Source organism: Rattus norvegicus, chromosome X (assembly GCF_036323735.1).
Source record: "Rattus norvegicus strain BN/NHsdMcwi chromosome X, GRCr8, whole genome shotgun sequence".
Lineage (NCBI taxonomy): Eukaryota > Metazoa > Chordata > Mammalia > Rodentia > Muridae > Rattus > Rattus norvegicus.
Genome location: NC_086039.1, coordinates 101,781,046 through 101,796,294, shown reverse-complemented (window position 1 = coordinate 101,796,294; position 15,249 = coordinate 101,781,046).

The window sequence follows — 15,249 nt, the reverse complement described above, 5'->3', positions numbered from 1 at the left end:
GACTACTTTCCAAAAGCCCTTCTGAAAACACACACACACACACACACACACACACACACACACACACACACACACGAAAAAAGAAAAATTGTAAAACCATAAAATTCTCAGGATTGACAGTAACCGAAGAAGGCTTTGTCATCTCCTTATGGTTCCCATTGCTCAGTGTTTAATCCTTAGGTTTTGCATTTAGTATTCAAAAAATTTGCATGGGGCTGGAGACCTAGCTCAGTTTGTAGAGTACCTGCTATCTTAACCTCCCCTCCTCTTTTCATTTTGAAAAGAGATTTCTCAAAGATTTATCTTTCAGTAGGTCCCACTGCCAGGTGCCTTCCATTTCCTACCCACTCACTGCCCCATTCTACTAGAGCCTCCCCACTCCTCATGCTTTCAATCACTCCTTCTCCTTCACCTTACTCATCACTGACTTTCAAACTTTGCATTGCCATCATCTCCTCCATAAAGCCGTTCCTGGCAGATGCCCAGCTGGATAAGCCCCTTTTTTTTTCTTCCTTCAATGTTCTATTACAAAAACCAATGTTTATTGAGTGGTTCATAGGGGCAAGAAACTGCGCTTGTATTAATTCACTTAACATGTATAGCAATACTGTGAGCTAGGTATGACTCCCCATTTATGAATGGGAACATTGATGCCAGGATTCAAATGACTAGACAGCTATGTCTCGAGGCCAGGCTCCACTAATTTTGTTAAACACATGAAGCCTTTGTTTATTCTAGGAAGGGGTAAAATGAGCACCAGGGCTTCTAATAAGATTTGCTGCTCTATTGCCCAAAAGTGTGTTCAGAGGTCTTATACAGGTAGTACACAGCCAGTGTAGAACTCACACTGAAAATGAATGGGGAGATGACACACCAGGATCGTGAGAAGCCTTATAGACTGCACAAGGATGATCAGTGGTCAGAGGGTGCTGTATCTCTTTGTTAGAGCAGAGGGACATTGGGCAAGCTGAGTGGTGACCAATCCAGGTCTGACTGGAGCTCACCCCAGAGAGATAAGCAATACACTGCTCAAGCAAGGAGTTGGAAATCTTGAGTCTTGTAGTTTGCTTTCTGTTACTATGCAAAGCATTGAGCTCAAAAGTGACTTGGGGAGGACAGAATTTATTTCAGCTTGTACTTTATAGGCTGTCATAGAGGGATGCCAGGGTGGAAACTAAGGCAGGAGCCTACTGCTAGGAACTGAAGCAGGGACCGTGGAGAAAAGCTTATTACTAGCTGACTCCCCTGGCTTACTGGACGACCTTCCTTGTACAACCCAGGATCACCTGCTCATGGGTGGCACTGCCTGCAGTGGGCCAGGTCCTCCTCTATCAATGTACAATATAGAAAAGGCTTTACAGATGTCCCCACAGGACAATATGCCTGAGACAATACTTAAACCAAGGTTCCTTCTTTCCAGATGTGTCAAGTTGACATCCAAGATAAGCCTCCACAAGTCTCAACTCTCACTATGACTTAAAGGTCTCTTTCTATCCTAGTCGCCAAGCTATAATACTCCTCCTACCTAGCCAATCCAAGCTGGGTTTCATGGTTCCTGTCTCTAACCCCAGCAATCACCAGGAAGCTGACTTCAGAGGATTTCTATGTTCAAAGCCATCCTAAGCTACATAGTACATTTCAGACCTGCCTGAGCTATAGTATAAGATTCTGCCTCAAAAAAAGACAAACAAAATGCATTTTAAAGAAGAAGAGGAAGAGGAGGAGAAAGAAGAGAGGAAGGAAAGAAGGAAGGAGGGAGAAAGGAAAGAGTAAATACTACAGAATCAGTACAAATTCTCTTCAAAGCATCTTCCCTATTGCCCAGACATTCCTCCTTTCCATCCGCAGGTGTTATGATTCCCTTATTCATTACTGTGATAAAATCCTGGAGAAAAACAACTTAAGGTCCTGGGCAGGACTGTGAAGTCACATTATGTTTAAAGTCAGGAAGCATCCTCTTCATCCATCTCTGCTTCCTGGTGCATGGAATAGTTTCACATACTTCAGTTGTGTCTTCTGTCCTCAGTTAAACCTTTCTCGGGGCTGTGGAGATAGATAACTCAGTGGGTAAAGCACTTGCTGTACATGCAAGAAGACTTGAGTTCAGTTCCTGGGCACATAGACAAAAGCCGAGCATGGGCTGGAGAGATGGCTCAGTGGTTAAGAGCACCGACTGCTCTTCCAGAGGTCCCGAGTTCAAATCCCAGCAACCATATGGTGGCTCATAACCATCTATAATGAGATCTGATGCCCTCTTCTGGTGTGTCTGAAGACAGCGACAGTGGATTTAATAAAACAAGAAAAACAAAACAAAACAAAAACGAACAAACCAGCAAAAAGAAACAAAAGCCAAGCATGACAGCACACACTTGTAACCCCATCATGCTGTGGAGAGCACAGGAGGATGATGGGATAAGAAAAGCCAGGATAATTGGAGACAGGTAAATTCTGAAGCGATTGCTGTTTGTCCGCCTAGATAAAATGGTAGTTCCAGGTGCAGTAAAGACTATTTCCAAATATAAGGTGAAAAGGCAGCTGAGAAATATATTCTGACATCATCCTCTAGCCTCCAAGTATACTCACAAAGGTACATATAACACGCTCACGCATACACACACACACACACACACACACACACACACACACACACACACACGCATGCATGCAGCAGAAAATGAAAAGAAGAACATTAGAAACAGCCCCATAGATACACCTAGAGGCGTGTTTCTATGGTGATTCTAAATTCCATCAAGTTAATAATGAAGTTTAACCATCGCAACAGGTACACTGAGCCCTCTGAAATAGATGCCCCCATCCTGATCAGCATGATTTATATTCCAAATATGTTGCCATAATCAATTCCATCAAGGAAAATTGGTCCCTCTGCCCTTTATGATGAGGCTCTTGGTGACTTTCCTTGGTGACTAAAAGACAAGAAACACCCGTATAAAATAAATCCAAAGCATGCTGCCCAAGGACTCCCTCCTTTATAAACCAGCTCTTATCTTTTTATTACTAGGCAAAAGAAGCTGAAAACGTTCTTCAATTCAGTTTTCTTGGATTAGACAGCCATGGCCTAGAAGCCTCCCATCTCCCATCATCTTTAGATGTGTAGTGTGGCAGTAACAAGTGCTCTCTATACCCCCACATCTTCCTGAAGCCAGCATGCTGGTGTGCTAGGTCCTGATACTGCCACAAGCCAACCTCATCATGGCACCCTAAATACCAGAGGTTACTCCAGTAGAGTTGCAACTCCAAGGGCATTGGGTTTTCCAGGCTGTCCCTCTAGGGCAGGTTCCCACCCTGCCACTAACATTCTGGAGATGTTTATCCCCATTTTCCAGGCGGGTCTGAGCTTAGAAAAACGATTAAGGTACTCATTGTTACCACTGATTTGAATGCTGAGTCTATGAAAGGATCTCGACTGAAGATGCTGGTACTCATGCTAAGTTTGGCACCTAGGGTTAGGGGTGGTGGGTCACAAAAGACCCCTCCTCAACCTAAATCCACATCATAAGCATAGGGTACCAGAATGAGTCCTTTTGTTGTTATTGTTGTTCCATCCCCTGGATAAATCTGGGAGAGAAGAGTCACGAACCCATCCCCACTGCTTCAAGCCTTGTGACTTAGGCACTGTAGGCGTACACAGAAAGTGAGATACAGATCCTGCTAACAATGAGCTTGTTATTACACAGCAGACAGTAGAATTTGTTTATTTTCATACACACAATAAATGACTGGAAAAGAATGTATCAAAGTATGAAATGTTAATCTTTGTAATTTATTTTTCAAACATCATGCTACATTGAATATGGCAGTAAAATGAGTACTCTTGGAAAAATATGTTTCTTACTTATGTGACTGATTATATATAGTGTATTTTCATGTCAAGTGAAATAATAACGGGAATAATAACATACTCAAAAATATTTAAAATGAAAAAGGATATAAGGGAAAATAACTCATGATTCCACTATGAAGAGATATTATTGTTGGTGTTTTTATTGGTCAGTATTCAAATTGACCTTTTCCTTAACTGCCTCGTCATGAAAAAGACATATATAAATTATTCGTTTTTCAGAATTTGACCACTTTAGTACATTTTATACCCACATTTTATGAACTTGTTAGCATTGTTGCTATATTCCTGAGTTAAGGCAAAAATTCTACCTTCAAGGAATCTCAATAGGATCTGGTCAGTTACTTCCTCACAGAGCCAATCAAAGGATTGCACACTAAGGCACAAAGGTAGGCAAGAACTCTATCAACAGTATCATTGCACTGGTAATAACAGGAGCCTGATTATCTAAAATCTGTCTTCCCTGGGGTTTTTGTGGTGGATGTTTTTGTTGTTTTGTCTTGCTTTTGAGGCAAACTCTTGCTATGTAGCCCAGGGCAGCATTGAACTTGTAAAATGTTTGCCACCAATGCTAGGATTACATCTTCAAAGTGCCTATAACAACAGTGTTAATGTTATATCAGAAAGAGCAGCAGAGGCAAGAATTGGGGGTTGCCAGGTGGCTGTAACTTTTCTATTGCTGTGATAAAACACTATTAATAAGGCAACTTATAAAAGAGAAGGTGTTTAATTAGACTTTCAATTTCAGGGGGTTAGAGTACTCGATGAACAAGCAAAGGCATAGATCGCAGCAAGAGCAATGGCGAGCTCGTATATTGGGCAAGCAGAAGGAAGAGGGAGCCATGCGAGTCTTTTGGCACACCTCATCTAACAAAGCCATACCTTCTAAGCTTTCCCAAACAGTTCCACCTACTGAGTCTAGTGAGACCATTCTTGTTCAAACCCTCACATTTGGAATAGTCCATACTATCATGGCCTGCCCACTGTCTGATTAATAATTATCTTGGGTAACTCACTCAAGATCAGTCATGCAGTACAATGTTCTCTCTTGCTTAGATAGAAGTTTGGGCATCAGTGGGATCCTAGTTAGATGTATCAGAAAAAGACTCAAAATAACTTAAAAAGATGGGAATCAAAGAAAGATGTAGTCCCTAAGAAAATAGAGTCCACTGGGCTAGTAGCAGGACCCTCCTCTAATCCTGAGTAGGAAGCCATCACTCCACTTCCGAGCAAGTGAAATCTGAGGTATGTCTCCATAACAATTAGTATGCAAAACAATAACTATTCTGTCTATTCTGTGCTGGTTTTTTTTGTTTTGTTTTCAATTTGACACAAGCTAGAGTTACCTGGGAAAAGGGAACCTCAAATGAGAAATTGCCCCAACATATTCGTTCCATATGAATTTTAGGATTTATGTGAAGAATCTATAAATCATTTTAAGTAATACATATAACATGCTGCCTTTCTCTTCTTCTTTCCTTCCTTCCTTCCTCCCTCCCTCCCTTACTTCCTTCCTTCCTTCCTTCCTTCCTTCCTGGGTCTCCTGGAAAGCACAGGTTGACCTCAAACTTGCAGTTCTAATGTTCCCACCTCTACCTCCTGAGTGCTGGGATTATAGGTGTGTGCTACCATGCCCGATTTATGTAGCACCATTGGTCAATGGAAGACTTTGTCCAAGCTAGGTCAGTATTCTACCTACCAACTGAGCTATATGCCCAGCTCCCTTGTTTTCTTCATATAGTGCTGTTAGTTTGTTTATAAAATATGAAAAGTTCCTCACAAGCTCATGTGTTAGCTTGTTTTGCAACTGGTGGTGGCGGCCTTATTTTGGGAGGTGATGGAAGCTTTGAGAAGTAGGGCCCAATTAGAGAAATCAGGTCACAGAAGAAATGGCCTTGTGGAGTCTAGATGTTCCTTTCAGTTTGTCTGAGCTTCCTTTCCACATCAGGGGTCGGGGAGCTTTGGGTTTCATTGTATGCTCTCACCATAATCTCTCATCAAACTCACAACAGTGGAACCGGCTGGACATGGGCAGAAACTGAGCCAAAAAAAGTTCCTCCTCCTATATAAGTTGTTTGTTGCCACACATTTTATCACGGAGGTGAAAAGTCTTAACAGAGCCCATTATTACCCAGAATAGCGAGAAACTTTGGAGCTCAAATCATCCTCCCCACTAGCTGTACCTAAAAGTTTACAACACATCTAGCCGAGACTAGAAATCTTATTATTAGGGATTTTATCCTTGAGTCATCATCATGAATACATCCACCCACTTTATCCGCTGTCTGTGGCTGACTTACAGGAAACCTGTTGTCTCTTCTGAACACTCTCCTTTAATCTATTCATACTTCAATTGACTCCCCCTAGGTATTGTCTGGGTAGACAACCAAATCAACTGCAAACAATGATTTTTGTCTCCCTTCTAATACCTACACCTCATTTCTTTTCTTATATCTTACTCTGTTAAAAACACACTTTTTAACATTTGCCTGCCCTGCAGCAACCAATGGAATTCTACTTGCCACTTGTCAAAGGAACCATGAAACGGAGCACCAAGACAAACAAGGAAACAATGGTTATTACGCTTTGGAAGTAATCATTGCTGTGAACTCTACTGGTATCAGGAAAGGAAAGAGATGACAAGCTAATTTGTCTTTTCTTTTCATAGGCACTTCTGCTACCCACATTCTTCCTGTACTTTTTTCTTTCCATAATTTACTTTTTTCCTCACAGTACTTCCCATTCACAGCCCCTCCCTCCTCTGCCCCCAGTCCAGCCCTTACAAATTCCTTCCCCCATGACCCCCTCTCCTCTCCTCCTCTGAGAAGGGAAACCCCCCATTTGGGTGTCAGCCCACACTGGGGCTTCTAGTCCCAGCAGGACTAAGCACATCCTCTCCCACTGAGGCCCAACCAGGCAGTCCAAGAAGAAGGGGATCTGATGGCAGACAACAGAGTCAAATATAGTCCTTATTCCAATTGTTAGGAGACCCACAAGAAGACCAAGCTGCACATCTTCTGCAAATGTGTGAGGGACCTAGGTCCAACCCCTGCATGCTGTCTGGTCGGTCTTCCTGCATTTTCAACCAACTTCTGACAGCAGCAGCATAACTCACGGAAAGACAGACCTTCCTGCCATCTAGATGTGTATTTGCCTTTTGTTTCAAGGGAGAGGAGCCGGGAAGGATTATCTCGAAGTGTGAATGGTACTGATAGTGAGAGCAGATATTTAAGGTTGTGTCTGCACCAGCTCTCCCACCCCCAAGTGGATGCTATGTGACACAGTCTCCATGCTTTCTCTTCCATCTCTCTGTGCATTTTCCCACACAACAAATCTTAATAGAAAGACCATAAGATCCACAGCAGAGCAGGTACAATTCCATATCTCACATGACAACACGCATTCATGGTTTGCTCTTTTATCTGAAGGGGCATGCTTTAATTTTATCACTATCTCCAGGGAGATCCTTCTGTGCTAAGTACTGTGTAACTACAGTGCATTAAACATAAGAGGCCAGGGTGGGCAGCTCAGTGGTAGGGTACTTGTGCTGAAGGCCCTGACTTTCATTTCCAGCACTGCCAAAATAGGCTCTGAAAGAAGTCCCTTGAGCTCTATCATTGTGCTGACTCTTTTTGCTGTGTTTTGCCCATATGTATGGATACAGACCATATGTCACCATCTGCAAGTTTAACTTGGGAACCATCTCTCCACCCCTATACTAACTTTTTAAAATGGGAAAATTTGGGACTCAAAGAGTTTTAAGTCATTTATCCCAGGTCATATTATCCTAAGTAATAGAGCTCCAACCTTATCTTTTTTTTTTTTTTTTTGGTTCTTTTTTCCGGAGCTGGGGACCGAACCCAGGGCCTTGCGCTTCCTAGGCAAGCGCTCTACCACTGAGCTAAATCCCCAACCCCAACCTTATCTTGTACTACTGGTATTTTGGGTTTTATTTTGAGACAGCCCTTAAATTTGTGATCTCCTGCCTCCTCTCAAACACTGGAATTACAGGTATCCATTGCCACACCTAGCTGTAGAATCTATTTCCTTGCCCACTGTTAGCTCTTAACTATGTTGATTAGCATTAGCATTTTGTGTGTGTGTGTGTGTGTGTGTGTGTGTGTGTGTGTGTGAGTGAAGCGTGCATGCGCGCACACACACACGCACACACACACACAGACACACACACACACACACACGCGCACACACACACACACACACACACCCCACATCCACAGAGAGATATGGTTGTAATTGAATATTGGTAGTTTTCAAGAACTTACCAAGTGTCTTAATGTGCAGCCAACTGTGGCTTGCTTTGTTGCCTGAAAACTCAGCTGTGTCTCAGTGAAATATTTAACTCATGCTTCTTCTGCCTGTCTGCTGTAGGCGATGTATATTCTTTACAAGGTAGGTGTGAACAACAGCTCCAAGGAGAGCTTGCACAGTAATGGCTCTTTCCTCAGCTTCCCAAGGTAGTGCTAATCGAGACCCTCCACAGAATCAGACTGATGTGTCAGCTGTATTAAATCCTAAGCTGACAGGTAGCTATGCTTGGCAAATACTGCTCTTCAGTGTTAACTCTTTCAGTGTCTTCAAAAAGAGGATAAAGATTATACTGTCTAGATAGCAGCATTTAGTAGCAGTAAGGAGTAGGTCAGAAACTGAGCTGAGCCTACCCCAGCATATGGCCAGCTCTTTTCTCAAATGTTGTATTCTGTGGCACAGGCTATGCACTGTGTTTCCTCTGAGGGTGGGATAGCTAGCCAATTTCTAGTTGTTTGGAAGAGAGAGAGAGAGAGAGAGAGAGAGAGAGAGAGAGAGAGAGAGAGAGAGAGAGAGAGAGAAAGATAGATTAGTTCTCCGTGACCCCTGAGCACTGGGCATAGAGCACAAAGAAAAGTCACATGAGTGTCTCAGCATCATATGCCATATAATGATAGGTTCACTTGCCCTTCATGGGCAACCATGGCCTACAAAACAGAGGCCTTCCAAATGTGATCCTCATGTCCAGCTACTTCCACATCACTTGGAAACTTGCTTGAAATGCAAATTCTTAGGCTGACTTAGTTTGGAGATGGGACCTCACCACTTAAGTAGCAGGGTTTGTTTGTTTGTTTGTTTGTTTGTTGTTGTTGTTGTTATTGTTGTGTGTGTGTGTTCATGCATGCACTGCATGTGCACATGTATGTGAGAGTCAGAAGTTGAAGTCAATCTCAACTGTTGTTTCTCAGGTACCATCCACATATTACTGTTTTATTAATTTATATATGATATATATTATATTATATTATATTATATTATATTATATTATATTATATTATACAGGGTCTGTCATTGGCCTGGAACTTGACACATGGTCTAGGCAAGCATGACAGTACCAGGGATCTACATACCCAGTACAGGATTGCAGGTGGGCATAACCATTCCTATTTTTTTTTTTGGAGACAAGGTCTCCCTATGTGTTCCACTATGTGGGACTTGCTCTGTAGACCAGGTTAGCCTTAAACTCACAGAGATCTATCTGCTCTGCCTCTGCCTCTGCCTCTGCCTCTGCCTCTGCCTCTGCCTCTGCCTCTGCCTCTGCCTCTGCCTCTGCCTCTGCCTCTGCCTCTGCCTCTGCCTCTGCCTCTGCCTCTGCCTCTGCCTCTGCCTCTGCCTCTGCCTCTGCCTCTGCCTCTGCCTCTGCCTCTGCCTCTGCCTCTGCCTCTTGAATGCTAGGACTGAAGATGTGTACTACCGAGGCCATCATTATGCCTGGCTTTAAAAAAAAATGAGTTCTGGATGTCAAACACAGGACTTCACGCTTGCAAGATAAGCACTTTTCTGATGTCTGTATCTATCTAGTACTGGATATATATGGCCTACCATGACCTTCAATTGAAAATTTTTGGTGATTGTCCTACTTCATAAGTGCTGGGATCATAGACAGGCAGTAGTGGATGAATTTTACAAAACCTTTCAGGGAATGCTGATGGAAACCAGAGTTTGAGGATCACTGGTTAAAATTTCAAGAATCGAAGTGGGAAAATGGGTATCTGACAGCTGACTCTAAGGTCTACTCCTGTCACTTACGTGTGAACTTGGATTTGTTATTTATTGCTCTGTATATCTCAGTTACTTTGTACATAAAGTGCAGCTATCAATGTTCTGCCCTGTAAATTGGGCAGCTTCTCACTGGGCACTTAGGATACTGTGTGGCACAAAGTAAGTGTTCAGTAATAAATGCTGGCTATCCCATTACAAGGGCTGTCTGGGATGATCATTTTCATGTCCAACAGGATTGGGTTCTTATAGGGTACAAAATGTCCAAATTAGAAATCTAGGAAACCAAGAAACATGCTTAAAAACTGGGCGTGATGGGACAGAGCATCCACACTTAGAAGGCAGAGACAGGCAGATATCTGTGAGTTTAAGTCTGGCCTGGTGTACATTGTGAGTACCAGGCCAACCGCATCAGCAATGGTAAGACCTCATCTCAAAAATAAGTAAGTAAAACTAAGAAGCAGCTAGGTGTGGCCATGTACACCTTTAACCGCAATACTTGGAAAATGGAAGAAGAGAGCTTGAGAGGTCATGGTCATCCTCAACTACATGAGGAATTTAAAGTCAGTCTGGGCTACCTGAAACCCTAGCAATTTTTCCCAGTGTCCTCCCAAAGTTTAGAAGCTACATGGCACACTTTAATAACTCAGCTGGAAGAGTGAGACCATTTTTTCCAGCTTACCAGAATCTTCACACAATTGGGGGACATACAAGCACGGAGGGACTAAAGCAAGCTAGTCCTGACATCCCTAGCAACCTAACAATGATGACACTTGAAAGAAATCGAGGAACACATCATCAGGAAAGAGAAGAGAAGCTTGTGTCTTTATTACGGGTTTGCTGAGGACAGTGATTTGGAGAGGACAAAAATTACAGCCTCGGGGGCAGGTGGGGGATTTGTGCCTTTGTTGCTAAGTCCCAGGCCTAAGACTGAGATTCTTGTACTGATAGTGTGCCGGTGTGGAGCAGAGCGTGGGATTGATATCCCTAGGTCATTTCTCTCCATCTAGCTGTGAGGGATGAGCTGTCAGTGCTGGAATGCTGGGTACATTGAATTGCAAATTTTAGCACGATAAAAAAAGCAAAGCATGGAGACCCTAGGAGGTGAGAAAATGAGCATTAGCACCAGCCATGTAAATGTAATATAGTAAATATCTGTGTTGCCTTAGAAACTAAAAGTATAAAGGAGCTAGTTAGTTGGGTGACAGTTTCCAGGGTAATTCCTCCCACACAAAATGTAAGAGCTTTTGTACTGACTTGTATACATGTCCACTAGCCCCTCTCTCCATATCCCCACTCTCCTTTTTCTCTCTTAAAGATTCCCTTTCCAAATTCTTTATTTTGTTAAGGGGTAGTACCATCCTGCCAAGTGCTCGCACTAAAACCTCTTGATATTTATTCAGAGAGCCAAAGGGACCCCACTTTAACGTGTATCTCTAAACCCAGGAAATACACTTTAGAAAAATAAAAGATTAGACAAAGAAATCAGGAAATGATAGACTCCACTGAAAAAAAATTTTTAAGGTAGCTTATAAGTGGATGAAACCAGCCATCTGTGACTCTTTCCAGGAGCGACTGCTGGTAAATATAATTTGTAGATAGACTGAAGATGAGATTAAGATGCTTCCCAATATCTCACCTGGGAGCTACCAGCCTACAATGTAATTCATGTAAGATGAGCTGTTACCTTGGAAACAGTGATGCATAATGAGGCTAGGAGGTAGGTAATATTGTAATGACAGGCGATTCTAGTAACTAGTTAGAGGTGGCAGAAAAAAAAGAGAACACTGGACAGTCAGTGTTTCTGAGGAACTTTTAAAGTCACAGGAATACCAGGCTGCTCAACTCATTGCAAATAACCTTGTGCAAGAGCTCCCTGGGGTCTCTTATAGAAGAGCTGGGTGAAGGATTGAGGGACCCCAAAGAGGACAGGGACTCCACAGGAAAACAGTCAACTAACCTGGACCATTGGGGGCTCTCAGAGACCAAACCACCAACCAAAGAACATATACTGGCTGGACCTAAGCCTCTCTGCTCCTATGTGCAGCTTGGTTTTCAGGTGGGTCCCAAACAAATGGAGCTTGGAGCGGGAGCTATTCTAAAAGCTGTGGCCTGTCCAAAGGATACATTCTTCTAGCTGGGCTGCCTTGTCTGGCACAGACTTGAAGTGCCAGGGTGAAGGGATACCTGGGGCAAGGGCTCTACTTTTTCAGAGAAGGGGAGTGGGTGGCTGGGAGGTGGGGCAATGATCAGGATGTAAAGTGAATAAATAAAAATAAATAATTAAAAAAATATTGTGCTCTATCTGTTCAAGTGATGGTTAACTTTCTGATTCCTGGTTTAGTCTCCCTGGTGCATTAATAGCAATAGGGATGGCGCTAATTAATAAGAGTATTTCTGTTACTAGGAGTGGTATTCCTCACTGAGATCTGGCTCGCAAGCCAGCCTCTTATAAATTTGCTTAACAAGTTGGTTCTCCAGAGTCTACTCTTTTCTACATTTACTGATAACATTTTGTTCTCAAGGAGCTTCACCAAGATTTGACAACTATATTTTTCTTCATTGTCCATGTAATCCATGTCCACTGTAGAAAAAGTGGGATGTGCAGAAATGGAAATGCAGTAAACAAATACATGAGACCCATGTTAGTTCCTTTTCTATGGCTAAGATAAAATACAATGACCAAGGCAATTAATAGGAGACAATTTATAGGCAATTTAAGTGAGATATCATCTATAGTCTCAAGCATTTGAATCCTTGGTCCCAGTTGGCGCACTGTTTGGTTTAGGAAGTATCACCTTTGTGGTAGAAGTGTGTCACTGGGGCAAAATTTGATGTTTCAAAAGCTACGTGTTATTTCCAGTTTTCTTTCTCTGCTTCCAGCTTGTGCTTTGAGATGTGAACTCCCAGTTCCAGCTGCCGTACCTACCACTGATTGCCATGTCTGTCACCGATTGCCATATCTGTCACCTGCTGCTATGCTGTTCCTGCCATTATGGATCCTCTAACCCTTTGGAACGATAAGGTCAAATGAAAGCTTTCTTCTTTAGGTCCCCTTAGTCATGATGTTTCATCATAGCACTAGAAAAGTAACTAACCTAACCCCCATTTAACCCCCATCTTAGTCACTCTTCTGTTGCTGTGAAGAGACACCATGACCAAGGTAACTATATAAGAGAACACATTTAATTGGAGGCTTACTTACAGTTTGTGATGGTTTGCAGATGCTTGGCCCAAGGAGTGGCACTGTTAGAAGGTGTGGCCTTGTTGGAGGAAGTGTGTCACTGTGGGGTCGGTTTGGAGACCCTCCTCCTAGCTGCCTGGGGATGCTCAGTCTGTTTCTGGCTTCCTTTGGGTGAAGATGTAGAACTCAGCTCCTCCTGCACCATGCCTGTCTGGATGCTGTCATGCTGCCATGTTTCCACCTTGATGATAATGGACTGAACCTCTGAACCTGGAAACCAGCCTCAGTTAAATGTTGTCCTTTATAAAACTTAAATTGGTCATGGTGTCTGTTCACAGCAATAAGTCCCTAACTTAAGACACAGTTTCAGAAGTTTAGCCAATTATCATCTTAGTGGGGAACATGGTGGTATTCGGGTAGGTACTGGATCAGTAGCTGAGAGTTACACCCTGATCAAAAGAGAAAGGGGGAGGGGGAGGGAAACAGAGAGAGTTTAGAAACAGGCAGACACTGGGCCTGGCATGGGCTTTTCAAACCTCAAAGCCCACATCTCCAGTGATACAATTTATCCAACAAAGCCATACATCCTAATCATTCTCAGATAGTTCCACTCCCTGATGACTAAGCCTGGGGGGGGCATTCCTATTCAGACAACCACAACCCCAAGTCCACTATCCAGAGGTGCCACTGTGAACATTTCTTGTGTCTTTGTTCTAGTATATTTTAAGACATTTATTCTAGTTTTTGAATTTATATGTATTAGTATGATCAGTGTGAATGCCAGGTGAGTGTGGATGTCAACTGAAGCCAGAAGAGGACATCACATCCCAGTAGCTGGAATACAGATGGTTGTGGATGTCCTAGTAAGAGTGCTGAGAACTAAATTCAGGTTCAGTTTCAGCAAGTGCTCTTAACCATGGAGTCATCTCTTTAGCTCCTTCCAGTGCATACTCTTTATCGTCTTTTATGTGTGTGAATGTTTTGCCTGCATGTACGAGTGTGTACCATGCTTGCATGTACGAGTGTGTACCAAGTGCACACTGAGGTCATAGGAGGGCATTAGATCCCCTCGAACTGGAGCATGCTGGTGCTAAGGATTGAATCCAGGTTCTCAGATCAGTCGTTGCTCTTAGATCACTGGGCCCCATCCCCAGCTCCTTGATTTCTTTGTTTTGATTACATTTACTTATGTTGCGTCTTTCTTTGTGTGTTCAACAGCACACGTGTGCGAGTCAGAAGACAACTTGTAGAAGTGAGATAGATCTCTTTCTTCACTAGGTGGCTCCTATGGCTCGAACTCAGGTTGTAATCCTTGATGGTTAGTGCGTGTACCCACTGGGCCAACTTCCCAGTACCTGGGAAAGAGTATATAAAATCATAAATGGTCTCATGTAGTCTAGGGTGGTCTGCAACTCTCTACGTAGCCAAGAATGCCCTTGAACTTTCTTGTCTCAGCCTCCAAGTATTGGAATTGCAAGCTATTATGCTTGACTGGTTTAATTTTTTTTTTTGAGTTCAACACATTCATATGAAATTTTATCTGGTATATACTGGGGCTCCTTTTTAAAAATTTTCCCCTTAATTGTGTAGATTATGTTGTGTGAGCAAAAGTGTGTATCCATTTTTGTATGTATGTGTGCTCACCTATGTATGTATGCATGTGTGTGGAGGCTAGGTTGCTCTTCCTGTAGAAGGATTTCTTATCCTTTCTGCTAGTATAACCACCCAGTTTGCTTTGGGGATCTCCTGTCTCTGTCTCCCAAGTGCTGCTATCACACTCACCTGAATAATTTCTTTTTACATGAGATCTGGTATTCAAATTTCAGTATTCATACTTGCACGGCAAACCCTTTGTCCACTCATCCCTCTCCCTTGACTACTGAGATCTTATTTTAATATGTGCATCATGTGAGGTACTTGTTAGAAACCCAGGAGTCCCTGATTCCTCCCCTTCTTGAGGTTTCACTTTGGTAAATATGGATAGGGATCAGAAATCCACATTTGTTTCAACCACTCCAGCTAATTGTGGTGCATAATGGCCCTGATAGTATTTCTAGCAACTATACAGTGTGTAATATAGTCTGCTTAATGGCTGTGGCAATTTCCCTCAGCTTCTACATGCTACAATCCATCCTGTGGAAGGCCACTGGAGTTCTCTTGT